General features: G+C 34.9%; 2 protein-coding genes across 6 annotated transcripts in view; one reads left to right on the top strand and one right to left on the bottom strand.

Moving 5' to 3' along the window:
* The window catches only part of LOC102531629 (disintegrin and metalloproteinase domain-containing protein 21), an 86,455-nt gene that overhangs the window by 57,978 nt on the left and 12,259 nt on the right, over positions 1-16,218 (top strand). For 4 of the 5 annotated variants that reach the window (XR_012073721.1, XR_012073719.1, XR_012073720.1 and 1 more), the window contains one exon: positions 6,285-6,420. The exons of the other annotated variant lie outside the window; for it this stretch is intronic. The gene's annotated coding sequence lies outside the window, so the exon portion shown is untranslated. The remainder of the gene's footprint in view (positions 1-6,284; positions 6,421-16,218) is intronic. 5 annotated transcript variants of the gene reach the window in all.
* Positions 1-16,218, bottom strand: part of MED6 (mediator complex subunit 6) — a 64,350-nt gene that overhangs the window by 26,790 nt on the left and 21,342 nt on the right. The window lies entirely within an intron of this gene.

Here is a 16,218-nt window from a genome sequence, read left to right on the forward strand (position 1 = left end):
TACTGCATTCTAATGTAGATTTTGCACAATGAGACAATGAGGCTCAAGGTTCTAAATTCTCAGCTCAGATCGCTGATAACGGTGGACCTAAAACAATCTCTCATTTGTTTTAGCCACAGGGCCAATTTCAAAGGAAATCAAAATTTAACTGTGGAGTTACAGAATCACAGCATAAGTTGAAAACTGAAGTAGGAAATTTGATTGAGAAAGGAAAAACCTTGACATTTGAAAACGGGAATTTCAGGTGGACTGGGTTGGTTCTGAGTATCCAAATCCTCCCAAGTATCTCTGAGTCTCCCTTACCAGGGAGGGAGCCTTGACCTCTCCTGTATGAGAAGTCTAGCCACCTCTAGCTGGAGAGATTGTAATTAGCTCAGGAAATTATCCTGCTAGTGTATGACTAGTGTCTTCGAGACATACTCCTACTGCCCCTTCATCGGCTCTAAGTGTAAATCAGAATCTAATTCAACATGCTCCAGAGGAACAGGTTCAACATCTGAATGGAGAGGAAAGGACTTCTACTCTAAAACAATAACAATAGTTTACTAATTTATATTGGCAAAAGAAAGGAAACAAATTATATTAATTATAGAAAAGATGAAGTACTTACATAGAGATATGTTTAATATGATAAAACTCAACAGGAATTTGTACCTACTTAACAAATAGCTTTGAGATACAGAAAGCAAACGCTGACAGAACAAAAACGAGAAACAGAAAAATTCAGAATCTACTTGTAGGTATTAACACACTCCTTTCAGCAATGGACAGATCAGAGCCAAAAAAAAAAAAAATGAAGTAGAAGATTTAAGCAAAGTTAATCAAATTAACCTCACTGACACATATAAAACACTACAGGCAAAAATGGAGAATACTCGTTAGGTTCAAATGCACACGGTATTTACCAAAATAGATGATACCCGTGGTCATAAGGGAAGTCTTAACAAACGGTAAAAATTAAAATTGCATAATGTATGTTCCTTACCTGTGGAATTAAAAAATAAAATTGTATAAAAAAAAAGAACTAGACAATAGTCATTTGCTTCAAAGTTAAAGAACAGCCAGTCTTCTAAATAAGCCGTGGTCCAAATATGATTAAAATATGTAATTGAAATATTTTGCTCTGAATGAAAATACAATATATTAAACTTACAGAATGTAGTTAAAGTAATGCTTACATGGAAATTTTTGGCTTTGGGGTATACATTAGAAAAGGAGAAAGACAAAGTATTTTACATAAGATATAATGTCACAAAGCTAGGAAGATAAAAACTAATTAACATATTTAACAGCAGAATTAAGAAATAGAGAGTATAAAACAATGACATAAAAAAAAATATTAAAAAGAAAATCAAATCAAAAATTGGTTCCTTGTAAAGAACTGACAAACACCTAGCAATACTGATCAAGAACTAAATTGAGAAAACATAGTATCTATCATAAAGACATTTTTAAAAGAGCATAAAACAACTTTATGTCAGTAAATTTGAAAATTTTAGCAATATGGGAAAATCCCCTGAAAAACCAAACTAACAAAATTTACAAAAGTTAATAGAACTAAATGGTTCTCTATTAGAAATTGGGTCTATAGTAAAGCTATAAATTAAAAATAATATATCTTTTCACAAAACCTCTAGTACAGTGGATTCTTCAAAGTGTTTTTGAGGTAATAAAAAATGACTGAATAATGATAAATCAGAAATACATCCTTATCAAGCTTGACTAAAAAAGCTTTAATTGTTTCAACAATAGTAATCTAAGAGCAGCTGATTGAGTTTTGGGGAATTACAAACATTTGTGCCATGATTAAACCTTTGATGATACAGGAATAATGGTATCAGTTACACCTATATTTAACTCACCTGTTTCACATCTACAAGTGGGTTGATCTTCAAGAGTTACCAATGATTTTCCTAAACTATGTAAGGGTGGTTGTAATTACACTGGCTATTTCAGTTTTGATTTCTTTACTAAACAACCCAACATAACCAAATCTGTTATGAAGTTAGTTATGAAGGGTCAAAAGCAAAAGATAAACCATGTGAACACTAAGATATAATAGTAAACAATGCGAACATTACAAAAACAAACCATATTAAAAGATGACAAGGTATTGACAGAAATAAAGAGGTATAAATCAAGGTAATGGGAAGCATATTTAATAGGTTAAAAAGGGCTATTCCACAGTGTTTCGTATGCACCTAATAGCGTAGCTTCAAAATATATGAAGCACAAGTTGAGATTAAAAAGAAGAAATGAAAAATCTAGGATATTTGAAGACGTTTACTCAAAACAAGCAGCCAAAAATAAGTAAAGACAGAGAAGAAATTAAACATTAATCAAACTGACCTAATTGATACATATAAAACACTACACTCAAAAATCACAGAATACACATTATTTTCAAATGTATGTAGGGCATTTACCAAAATTGATGATATCTGTAGCCATATCCATCAGTACTCAGAAGGTCCATTTAAACAAGCTGATAGTGTCTTATTAAGCAGTACATCTTGTGCATGTGAAAACAAATTCACCCCCTCCTACCTCTTTCTTTAGCTAATGGAAAACTGTTAAGCTAAGCTGAGACAGAGACCACTGGCTCTTGTCTACCAGCTTAATAATAACCTGTTTAATGTGAGGTTTCAGGCGCGCTTTGTTTTGCCTCTTTAAATTATGACGTGCACAAACTTTCTTTTCAATACAATGCATCTAAAGTTTTGATACCTGTAACTTATGTTTTTGATTGTGATTTGTTTAAGAATCACGGATTTATTTTTTGTAACTCTGGCTATTGTCCTTATGTATACTGACAGCGCCATGTGCGTCGGCCCAAGTCAATTAAGATGGGTGATTATGAAATGCCAGACTTCTAAATTAAATGTTTTGGAATTCAATGGGTAAATAAATGCTGCTTTGGGGATTTTTTTTTAAAGATTCTTTTTGTTTGTTTCTAAACAAAAAGAATACAAATTGCACAAATTGCCCTTCCAGTTTCCACTCTGACATGTAAAGAGCTTGTTTTCCCACCCTCACAAAAAGCAAAAAGCTAAACAGACTGAAAATCACTGACTGTCCTTAGGTCATCAGAGAAATGAGGCCACAGGGCAAACTTGAGAGACAGGCTAACACAAGGAATACAAATAAGCTCACCTGAAACAGAAGTGGCTGGAGCCAGTGACACTTAAACGATGACTTTAACAAATTTTTGGAGCTTAAATGTAGATTAGCATCAGAGTTAAAAACTTGGGGGCTCACTCTAAAGGGAGTCCCTACATTGCTGTAAGTTTGACCGCCTGGAAACTACCAAATTCTCATAGTAAACACCAGGAAAAAATTCACCATGTGTTTGACCAAGAAGAGAAAAGTGATTTTTTTGATATATGGCAAGAGTAATAGTAACCATTTTGAAATACACCCAGAGTGTCCTCAAAACAAATTAACCAGTAAAGGAAAAGACTTCACCAGAACCTTATTCAACTTGAAGGCAAGAATATACAATGTAAAGACAGTCTCTTCAGCAAGCGGTGTTGGGAAAACTGGACAGCAGCATGTAAATCAATGAACTTAGAACACTCCCACAAACCAAACAAAAAATAAACTTAAAATGGTTTAAAGACTTAAATATAGGACAAGACACTATAAATCTCTTGGAAGAAAATACAGGCAAAACTTTCTCAGACATAAATCTTAGCAATATTCTCCTAGGGCAGTCTACCCAGGCCATAGAAATAAAAGTAAAAATAAACAATGGGACCTAATTAAACTTAAAAGCTTTTGCACAGCAAAGGAATCCATAAACAAAACAAAAAGACAACCTACGGAATGGGAGAATATACTTGCAAATGATGTGCCTGACAAAGGTTTCATTTCCAGAATATATAAACAGCTCATACAACTTAATAACAACAACAAACAACCCAATCCAAAAATGGGTGGAAGACCTAAGACCTAAACAAGCAATTCTCCAGTGAAGACATACAAACGGCCAACAGGCACATGAAAAAATGTTCAATATCGCTATTTATCAGAGAAATACAAATCAAAACTACAATGAGATATCACCTCACACCAGGTAGAATGTCCATCATTCAAAAGTCTACAAACAATAATTGCTGGAGAGGCTGTGGAGAAAATGAAACCCTCCTACAGTGTTGGTGGGAATGTAATTTGGTGCAGCCACAATGGAGGGCAATACGGAAATCCCTTAAAAAAATTAAAAATAGAATAAGTGTATGATCCAGCAATCCCACTCCTGGCATATATCCAGGAAAAATATAACTCAAAAAGACACATGCACCCCAGTGTTTACAATAGCACTATTTACAATAGCCAAGACATGGAAACAACCTAAATATCCATCAACAGATGACTGGATAAAGAAGTTGTGGTACATTTATACAATGGAATACTACTCAGCCATAAAAAATAACATAATGCCATTTGCAGTAACATGCACAGGCCTGGAGATTGTCATTCTAAGTGAAGTAAACGAGAAAGAGAAAGAAAAATTCCGTATGATACCACTTATATGTCAAATCTAAAAAAAAAAAAAAAAGTCAAAAACAAAACACAAATAAACTTATCTACAAAACAGAAACAGACTCACGGCCATAGGGAACAAACTTATGGTTACCAGAAGGGAAAGGAGGTAGGAAGGGATAAATTGGAAATTTGAAAATTACACCTCTTGGGGAGTAATGGAAATGTTAGCTATTTTGATTGTGGTGGTTGTTTCATGAATGTATACATGTATCAAAATTCATCCAATTGTACATCTTAAATATGTGTAGTTTGCTGTACAGGAACCATACCACAATAAAGGTGTTAAAAAAAATAGATGAAAATCTTCCAGGAAAGAAAGAAAGAAAAGAAAGAAAAGAAAGAAAAGAAAGAAAAGAAAGAAAGAAAGAAAGAAAGAAAGAAAGAAAGAAAGAAAGAAAGAAAGAAAGAAAGAAAGAAAGAAAGAAAGAAAGAAAGAAAGAAAAAGAAAGAAAAGAAAAGAAAAGAAAAATGCAAATCAATCAATGTGATACACCACATGAGCAAAAGAAAGGACAAAAACCACATGATCATCTCAACAGATGAAGAAAAAAAGCATTTGATAAACTTCAACATCCATTCATGATAAAAACTTACCTAAGTGGGTATAGAGGGAATATATCTCAACATAATAAAAGGAATCCAATTGGAAGGGAAGAGGTACAACTGTCACTGTATGTAGATGACATGGTACTACATCTAGAAAACTAAACACTCCACACAAAAAACGATTAGAACTGATAAATCCAGCAAGGTAGCAGGATACAATTAACATACAGAAACCTGTTGCATTTCCTTACACTAACAATGAGACATCAGAAAAGGAAAGTAAAAACATAATCGCTTTTAAAATCTTATCAAAAATAAAATAAAATACTTCGGAATAAACCTGACCAAGGAGGTAAAAGACTTACATGTAGAGAACTATAAAAATGGCCATACTACCCAAAGCAATCTACAGATTTAATGCTATCCCTATCCAATTATCCAGGACATTTTTCACAGAAATAGAACAGATAATCTAAAATTTATATAAAATCACAAAAGACCCAGAACTGCCAAAGCAACACTGAAGAAAAAGAACAAGGCTGGAGGCATAACCCTCTCAGACTTCAGACAATACTACAAAAACTATAGTAATTAAAACAATTTTATACAAACATTCCAAAAAAACTGAAGAGGAGGAAATACGTCCCAATTAGTCCTTTGCAGCCCTGATGTGAAAATCAGATATAAACATTACATTGATACAAAAATTCAGACCAACGTCCCTCATGAACATAGATGGCAAAATCCCAAACAAAATGTTTGCAAATGAATTCAACAATATATAAAATGGCTAATACACCATGAGCAAATGACGTTTATCCTATGGATACAGGGCTGGTCTGAAAAGCTATCAATGTATGTTACCATATTAGCAAACTGAAAATGAATAATCATATTGAGACAGGAAGACAGGAGTAGAGGCATTTGGGAAAAGGATGGAGGGAACGGCCTGGAGCACACAGGCCTAACAAGCCCAGTAAAACAAAGTGCCTGAAGGCTTGGGTCTTTGACACAATAACTAGAGACTCACAGGAGTAAAAGCTTAACTCTATCTCTGTTCCACTGAAGTATGTACATAGTTTCCAGAGGACAAAATCTGGGCTATAAATCAACCACAGAGCAGAATCACAGAACTTCTAGCTCCCTGAAAGATATAGATAAAGGCCTCACACATTCCTAAATTGTTTTTGCAGGAAACAGACCCCCATCAGAAGAAAACTGCAGACTGCAAGCAGGTAGACCCCAGACCAACTGAAACTAGAAGCCTGACGATGCTCAAAACTTTACTTTGATACCAACCAATCTGAGAATTGAGCACAAGCTGATCAGGTACCCTGTGGCCCCCTCCCTCAATCTACCTTTAAAAGCCTTTCCCTAAAAGTCCTTAGGGAGTTAACATTCTTTCCCTCTCCCTTGCGCACAAGGGAGAGAATTAAAAAGTACTGCGTGACTAAGGATCTTGTAGGAGCAATATTCATGTCTATGGTATTCATGTCCATGGTATTCCAAGAATCTGGAGAAAGCCTGGTAATGTATGATCACATTAACAGATCAAAAAAATCATTTGACAAAATCCGACATCCATTCCTAACAATAACTCTCAGAAAACTGGCAATAGAAGGTAAACTTTCAACATGATAAAGGGCATTTATGTAAAAATCTACAGCCAGTGGTGAAAGTCCGAATATCTTCCTCTAAGATCAGAAATCAGACAAGGTAGACACTACCTCTATTCAACATTGTACCAGATGTTCTGGCCAGTGCAATCAGGCAAGAAAAAGAAATAAAAGGATTCAAGATTAGAAAGGAATATTTTAAATTATCTTTATGTAGAGATAGCATTATAGATGTCTATGTAGAAACCTGATGGAATCTACAAAAAAAAAAGCTAGTAATCAATCCTATTTTTATATACTAGCAATGAACAATTAGAGATTAAAATTTTTAAAGAATACTATTACCCAGCACAAAAAAATTAAATACTTACTAATAATTCTGACAAAAGTTGTGAAAGACTTGTAACTTAAAAACTGTAAACATCACTGAGAGAAATTGACATCAACTTAAATAAGTGGAGTGATCTTATCCATTGATCTGAATAATTAATATCATTAAGATGTCAATTTTTCCAAAAGTGATCAGTTCAATCCAAGGTTTTTCTGGTAGAATTTGGCAAACTGATTCTAAAATTCACACAGAAATGCAAAGGATCTAGAATAACCAAACCCACTTTGAAAAAGAAGAAAAAGTTGGAAGACAACCACTATCTGATTTCAAGACACATAAAGTTATTGTACACAAAACAGTGGGGTATTTGTATAATGATACACAGAAAGATCAACAGAAGAAAGAGATTAGAACTAGATCCTCACGAATATGGACGGCAGATTTTGACAAATGTGCAAAGTTAAATCACTGGAGAAAGGATAGTCTTTTACATACAGTGCTGGAACAACTGAATGGAAAACAAAACAGAAGGACTTAATTTCATATCTTGTGCCACATTAAAAAAAATTAGACCAAAATAGACCACAGACCAACATGTAAAACTGAAAACTATAAAACTTCTGAAAGCAAACATAGGAGAAAACTTTTTAACATTTAAGCAATGACTTCTGAGATATAGCAGAGAATTCAAAGTCCATAAAAGAACAAAGTGATTAAGCTGGACTTCATCAAAGTTACAAACTTCTCTTTAAAATATTTTATTAAGAGAATGAGGAGACCAGCCATAGATTGGGATAAAATATTTTCAAAACCTATGTTTGCTAAAGGACTATTCAGAATATATAAAAAATTCAAAACTCAGTAAGAAAAGAAACAACCCCTTAAGAAACAGGAAAACGATCTGAACACATGCTTTAACAAAGAAGGTACACTGAAGGCTAATAAGCACAGGAAAAGACGCTCACCCTCACTAGTCGAAGGAAGATGCAAAATTAAAGCCACAATGTGGTATCACTACACACTCATTAGAACGGCTAAAATTTAAAAGGCTGACCATACTAACAGATGGTTTGTATACAAACGGATTAGAATTCTTATACACTACCAATGGAAATGTAAAATGGTACAACCACTTTGGAAAATAGTCCTGCAAGTTCTTAAAAATTTAAACATTCAACTACTATATATCCAGCCATTCTACTCCTAAGTTTTTACCCAAGAGAAAAGAAAGCTCAGGTCCATACAAAGATTTATACATGAAGGCTCATAGCGGCTTCATTTTTAATAGCCTCAAACTATAAACAAACCAAATGTCCATCAACAGGAAAATGGATAAGCAGATTGTGGTGACGGTGTCAGGGGTGTACACATATGTCAAAACTTTGCTAACTACACACTTTAAATACATGCAATTTATTAAAAATGATATAAATTGTAATAAAGCTGTTTTATTAAAGTAAAACTTTAAAGTTTAAAAAATTATATTGTATTAGAGTATTAGCACTAGCTTGCTTTCTCACACACACACACACACACACACACACACACACACACATACCCTATTTCCTATTTACGCAGGAATTAAGCAAAAATGCAACAACACCCTTTTAGTCTTCCTCATGGAAACCCACATGCATTATACCCCTTTTAAGGATAGCCAGCATCTGGCTTTAGCAAACTTTTATCAGCCTGCAGTGGAAATAAGTTACTGAAAGTTTAGTTTCACCTTTTTGTTTGGGGATAAACACCAAGAAGTGAACCAGCCTTTGGCTCTCAATTTCCATAGCCTCGTCCAGATTGCTAAGTTTCCCTAAATTTCTTGCTTCTGAATTTAATTCCCATCACCCCAGTAGAACTTTTATGCTGCTGTCTCTACTCTACTGTAAACCCTCTTACTCCTCCCTTACAAACTGCTTAGTTGCCTGTTCAGTTCACTCTTGTTCTCACTCTACTTTTTCCCTTAAGTCTCTCTGGCCAGCTTCCAGACCCTGAAACCCCGATCCTAGGTCCTTACAACCCGCGGAGACTGAGGAACCGCCCCCTTTCTCTGGGCCAGGACGGCGGCCGCTGAACCCAGGAGGCTGGGCTTCCACCTCGGAAGAGGATTTAGCTCGGAAAAGGATTTTCAGACTCGTCTCCATCACCCACCTTCCTAGCACCACTGATACATAGCTGCACCAGGGCTCTCCAAAAGACGGCATCGTGGAAGTGGTGTGGGCCAGGTGCCCACTTGGGCTGCGTTCTTAATCATTAAACTAAGAGTAAGAGTTAAAAATCTGCATGGCATAGAAGACAGTAAACAGACTTTAAAATTGGAGAATGCAAGTTCTGCCACTTAGTAGCAATAATACCTCCACACTTTTAACCTCTACAGATTTTTACTTCCTTGATTGCAGCACCACTATGTAATTTATAAGGCTGATGCAGACATTAAAGGCAGCATATGTAAAGACACATTTTAAGAATCGTGAGGTTGCCCTCTGCACCCTTTCCTGTTGCCCATATGCAAAAGCCAAGGGCAAGAACCCAGACTTTTGCTTTGGTGTTGCTCAAGTTCCAAAGTATGAATCAGGCCAAGATTTTTAGGGTGGAGTTTTCTAAGTCATCCTAAAATGTGCTAGTCATAGCACACATGGACATGAGTATTCATGCATTCATCCTTTCATTCAACAAATACTTACTGATGTTGGGCACTGTGAAATATGCTAAGGATATAGCAGTGATCAAGTCTGACACTGCTCCTGGAAGTTTAAGTCTAATACAGGACTTAGATGTTAAACAAATCAAGTACAACTGTGTCGAAAACCCCCAAAAGAGTAATGATACTGGAACAGAAAGAGACAAATCAATTGAACAGAATAGAGAAATAAACCCATGCTCTTATAGTCAATTAATCAATGACAAAGAAAGGAAGAATATACAAGAGAGAAAAGACAGTCTCTTCAATAAGTGGTGCTGGGAAAACTGTAGAGCTGCATGTGAAAGAATGAAATTAGAACATTTTCTCACACCATATACAAAAATAAACTCAAAATGGATTAAAGCCCTAAATGTAAGACCAGAAACCATAAAACTCTTACAAAAAATATGCAGAACACTCTTTGACATAAATCAGATTGCTGGATCTGTCTTCTAAGGCAAAACAATTAAAAGCAAAAATAAACAAATGGGACCTAATTAAACTTTAAGGCTTCTGCACAGCAAATGAAACCATCAACAAAACAAAAAGACATTCTATTGAATGGGAGAAATATTTGCAAATGATTTGACTGACAAGGTGTTAATATCCAACATATATAAACAGCTCATACAACTCAGTATCAACAAAACAAAGAACCCAATTAAAAAAATGGGCAGAGACCTAAATGGACATTTTTTTTCAGAGAAGACATACAGATGGCCTACAGGCACATGAAAAGATGCTCAATATCGCTAATCATCATACTAATGCAAGTCAAGACCACAATGAGATATTACCTCACACCTATCAGAATGGTTATCATCAAAAAGATCACAAATAACAAATGCTAGTGAGGATGTGGAAAAAAGGGAACCCTCATACACCATTGGTGGGAATGTAAATTGGTGCAACCACTGTGGAAAACATTATGGAGGTTCCTCTAAAAACTAAAAATAGAACTACCACATGATTCAGCAATTCCACTCCCCAGTATACATCCAAAGAAAACAAAAACCCCAATTCAAAAAGATAGATATATGTCAATGTTCACAGCATTATTTACAATTGCCAAGATATGGAAGCAATCTAAGTGTCCACCAGTAGATGAATGGATAAAGACAATGTGTTATATATACACAGTGGAATACTGCTCAAGCATAAGAATGAAATGTTGCCATTTACAACAACATGGATGGACCTGGAGGGTACTCAGTGAAATAAGACAGAGAAAGACAAACACTGTACGTTAGCACTTATATGTGAAATCTAAAACAAAAAAATCAGAAGTGAATGTAACAAAAAAGATATAGAGAACAAACTAGTGATCACCAGTGGGGAGAAACAGGGGAGGAACAAGACTGGAGAAGGCTATTAAAAGGTACTAACTGCTATGTACAAAATAAATAAGTTACAAGGATGTATTATACAGCAAAGGGGATATAGCTAATATTTTATAAAAATTATAAATGGAGTGTAATCTTTAAAAATTGTGCATCACTGTGTTGTACATCTGAAACTTATATAATATTGTAAATTGACTATACCTTAGTTAAAAAAATTAAAACTTTGCCAACAACTTGAATAGATATTTCTTCAAAGACTATACACAAAGTTTATGCATTAATTTTATGACTTTTACTAAAATATTTTGTTAAAAAAAAGATATATAAATGGCCAATAAATACATGAAACAATGGTCAGCATCACTAATTGTTAGGTATGATGTGATTTATAATAATATATAATTGGTCTTCTTCCTGGCACAGAACTCCTAAAATGCTTGGAATTTTCTGAGAGAGAACCATAAATGTGTCTTTTGTGATGTTAATGAGGTGATTTTGGAAAGCTCCTAGATCACCTAAAGATGGGAGCTGGTCACACCAACCTTGTGATTAGAGGGTTGGAACTTTCAACCCCATCCCACCCCAACCACCTCCTGGGAGTGAAAGGGGCTGAAGATTGAATTCAATCACCAATAGCCAATAGTTTAATCAATTGTGTCTGTGTAATGAAGCCTCCATAAAAACCCCAAGAGCACAGGGCTCTGAGACCTTCTGGGTTGGTGAACATGTGGAGATTCAGAAAGTGGTGCACCCAAAAACGGAAGGGAGGCTCTGCACCCCTGCCCACATGCCCTGCCAGATATCTGTACATCAATGTTCACAGCAGCATTATTTGGAATCAATGGAGCCAAAATGTGGAAGCAATTCAAATGTCAACTGACCAATGAATAAACTAAACATTCTGTTGTATGTATACGTATATATATATATACAACAGAATATTTAACCTTAAAAAAGAAATTCTGATACATGCTAGAATACAGATAAATCCTGAAGACTTTATGATAAGCGAAATAAGTCACACACACACACACAAATATTGTCTAACTCCATTTGTATGAGATGCCGAGAGCAGCCAAATTCACTGTGACATAAAGTAGAAAGGTGATTGCCAGGGGGAGGGGGAAGGGGAAAAAGGGAGTTAGTGTTTAATGAGCAGAGTTTCAGAAGGCGGATAGTAGTAATAGATGCACAACAATGTGAATGTAGTTAATGCCACTGAATGTATATTTTTAAATCCTTAAAATGGTAAATTTTATGTTATTTATATTTTACCACAGTTTGTTTAAAGGTATACAGATGGAAAATGAAACTTTTAATTTCCAGATGACATGATCATGTATGTAGGAAATCCTAAGCAATGTTCAAAAAAGCTACCAGAACTAATTACTGAATTCAGTAAAGAACAGAATACAAGGCCAACTACTCAAAAAGCAACTATATGTCTATATGCTAGAGACAAAAAAAAAAGGAAATTAAAATTTTAAAAAAACCTTTTACAGTAGCGTCAAAAAAAGCATGTTATGCTTAGGGATAAATTTAACAAAACACGTACAAGACCTGTACTCTGAAAAATCATAACTTTACTCAGAAATTAAAGAAAACCTAAATAAATGGAAAAATACAACATGTTTGTGGTTCTGAATACTCAATATTCCTAAACTCTCAGTCCTTCCCAAATTGATTATAGGTCAATCCCAGACAAATGGACTATACTGCTGAATGTGAAGTGTAAAATGAAGCTTGTAGGTAATGACACAGAACATCTTTGTAACCTCAATATAGAGAAAAACCTCAGAGACGACACAAAAAAGCATTAACAATAAAAAAGATTGACAAACTGAACTACATTACAATTAAGAAGTGCTAATCATTTTCAGGTCACCATAAAAGGGTAAAAAAGGCAAGCCAGAGTGGAGAAAATACATGTAAACAATACATGCAACCTACAAAGGACTCCTATCCAAACATACAAACTCTTCTGGCTCTGTAAGATAAACATAGATGAAAAAAATAGAAAAATGTACAAAAGACACACTTCATAAAAATGGCTATTCAAATAGCCAACAATCATAGGAAAGGACGCTTAACATCATCAAACCACCAGGAAATACAAATTTCAGCCTCAATAAGATAGCACTGTACACCCATCAGAATGACTAAAATTTTCTTTAATTGACAGTATCAAGGGTCAACAAAGGTGTGGACCATAGGAGCTCACACACTGCTTGTGGGAGTATAAACTGATACAACCACTCTGGTAAATAAAACAACAAATTTATTGTCTCAAAGTTCTGAAGGCTAGAAGTCCAAACTCAGGGTATGTGCAGGGCCATGCTCCCTCTAAAACCTGCTTTGGTGGCAATCTTTGGTGTTTCTGGGCTTGTTGATGCAACACTCCAATCCTCTATCTTCAGATGCGCCTCCCTTTGTCTCTTCACATGGCATTCTTTTTATAATGACACCAGTCACATTGGATTAAGGTCTCAGCCTACTCTGGTATGAACTCATCTTAACTAATTACATCTGCAATAATCTTATTTCCAAATAACATCACATTCTGAGGTCCTGGGAGTCAAGACTTCAACATATCTTGTTGGGGGGTGGGGTGGGGTGGGTGTGATGACACAATTCAGCTTATAATATATACCAAAAAGAATATTCATAAAAGCAATTTTTCACAACAGCCCAAAACTACAAACAATCCAAATGTCCACCACCATTAGAATGGATTTTTTAAGTTGTAATATATGTATGTAATTAAATACTATACGGAAATGAAAATTAAAAAATTATAACATGAAACAACCTTGATGTCACAAACATAATACTAAACAAAAGAAGTCATACCTGAAATACACATACTGAATCTATTCACATTAAAAATAAAAAACAGGCAAGCAAAACTAAACATTTATTTAGGGATGCATGGTTACATGGTGAAAATGTGAAGAAAACAAGTGATTACCATAAAATTGAAGATGAGTATGACCTCTAATCAGGACAAGTACTGTAACTAGGAGGGGGCATAAAGGAACTTCTTGGGTATCAGCAATGTTCAATTTCTTTACCTGCGTGGTAAGTTACGCAAGTACAATGAATTGTACTATTATTTTGTGTACTTTTCTGTAAGTGATATTTTACAAAAATGTAGTTGAAAGAAAAAGCAGCTTTGCTAGAACAAAAAATAGTTGAAAAAATATTAGAGTTAATATCTTTACGTCAAAGTTCATGCTTAAATAAGTGGAAAATAAGCAAAATGCAAAACTTTATATGGTATGTTGCCTTTTGTGTAAGAAAGGGAAAAAAGAAAATATCTATTCATTTCTGCAACAGAAACACAGTCAAGGTAAACTAGAGACTAATTAGGTTGGTTACTTTTGGAGGGGTAGGTAGGAATAAGGTAGAAAAGACAGAAGAAATGAGGAAGGGCTGTGATACTTAGAATCTCTTTGGGACAGTCTGACACTTAGAACCATGTTAACATCTCTCACTCCCCAAAACAATACAACAATAACAAAACTAAAAGAAATCAATAATTTAATGAAGGGAAAAACTAAAACCAAATTCAAAACAGAACCAAATAAACCACAGTATCTAGTAAATGAGTTATGAAACCACACTGAAAAGTAAAAAAAAAAAAAAAAATTAACCCAAGTAATTTGTAAGCACAGTTTCTGAACTATATATCCTCAAGCTAAAGACAAAAAGAACTCTAAGTAAACACTGAATTCTAATTAGGTTTCTTTTTTGCAGAGGTATTGGTTAGGAATTCTGAAACGACTTTTTGTTATTCTAGGATTAAGCAAATAAGGACAAACATTGTAGATAACAAGAATCAGAATTCTCATCAATGTGGAAGAGAACAGAGTGAACCCTGTGATGATAAACTGGAATTGGTGTTATCAGTGTGAATTAAAGGCTTTTAATATATACAGAATAGACAGATAGCTATGTTTGTAGACATATGTGTATTCACTCACACATACATGTATGTATATATCTTTGTTTTTAGGGGTAAGACATAATTAGGTTTATTTGCTTACTTATGTATTTTTTAATGGAGGTACTGGGGATTGAACCCAGGACCTTGTCCATGCTAAGCATGTGCTCTACCACTGAGCTATACCCTCTCCCATTCCATATATATCTATTTCTTAACTCTATCAGATGAAAGAGTCTAGAAGGCATGACACCCCAGTAGCAAATGAGCACACCTAGCACACAGATCTTGATCTCCAAACACATTCTCCACCAAAAGGAGCTAGAGATCCTTAGAGAATGGCGGACTCCAGGGCTGGGATGAACCTGGGATATCTTTCTGTGCTAAAACATAAAGAAAATCCTCAATGAATGACAGGGTCATGTCAAAAGGACACTGAAATGGCTCCCGTGGCCCGATCTAGGACAATTTAAGCATCAATATAAATAATCACAGTAAGAAATATAACTTGTTTAATAAAATAAGAATAGGAGTCTATAATGATATAAATAAATAAGTAGGGAGAAAAGGAAAGCTCTTCTTTATAGCAGAAAGCCAACTAATAAACATAGAAGAAACAAACAGTGTGGAGATTCCTCAAAAGACTAGGAATAGACTTACCATATGACCCAGGAATCCCACTCCTGGGCTTGTACCCAGAAGGAAATCTACTTCAGGACGACACCTGCACCCCAATGTTCATAGCAGCACTATTTACAATAGCCAAAACATGGAAACAACCTAAATGTCCATCAACAGGTGACTGGATAAAGAAGATGTGGTATATTTATACAATGGAATACTACTCAGCCATAAAAACCGACAACATAATGCCATTTGCAGCAACATGGATGCTCCTAGAGAATGTCATTCTAAGTGAAGTAAGCCAGAAAGAGAAAGAAAAATACCATATGAGATCGCTCATATGTGGAATCTAAAAAACAAAAACAAAGCATAAATACAGGACAGAAATAGACTCATGGACAGAGAATACAGACTTGTGGTTACCGGGGTGGGGGGCGGGGTAGAGGGTGGGAAGGGATAGACTGGGATTTCAAAATTGTAGAACAGATAAACAAGATTACACTGTATAGCACAGGGAAATATACACAAAATGTTATGATAAATCACAGAGAAAAAAATGTGACAATGAGTGTGTATATGTCCATGAATGA

The sequence above is a fragment of the Vicugna pacos genome, chromosome 6, assembly GCF_048564905.1.
Source record: "Vicugna pacos chromosome 6, VicPac4, whole genome shotgun sequence".
Lineage (NCBI taxonomy): Eukaryota > Metazoa > Chordata > Mammalia > Artiodactyla > Camelidae > Vicugna > Vicugna pacos.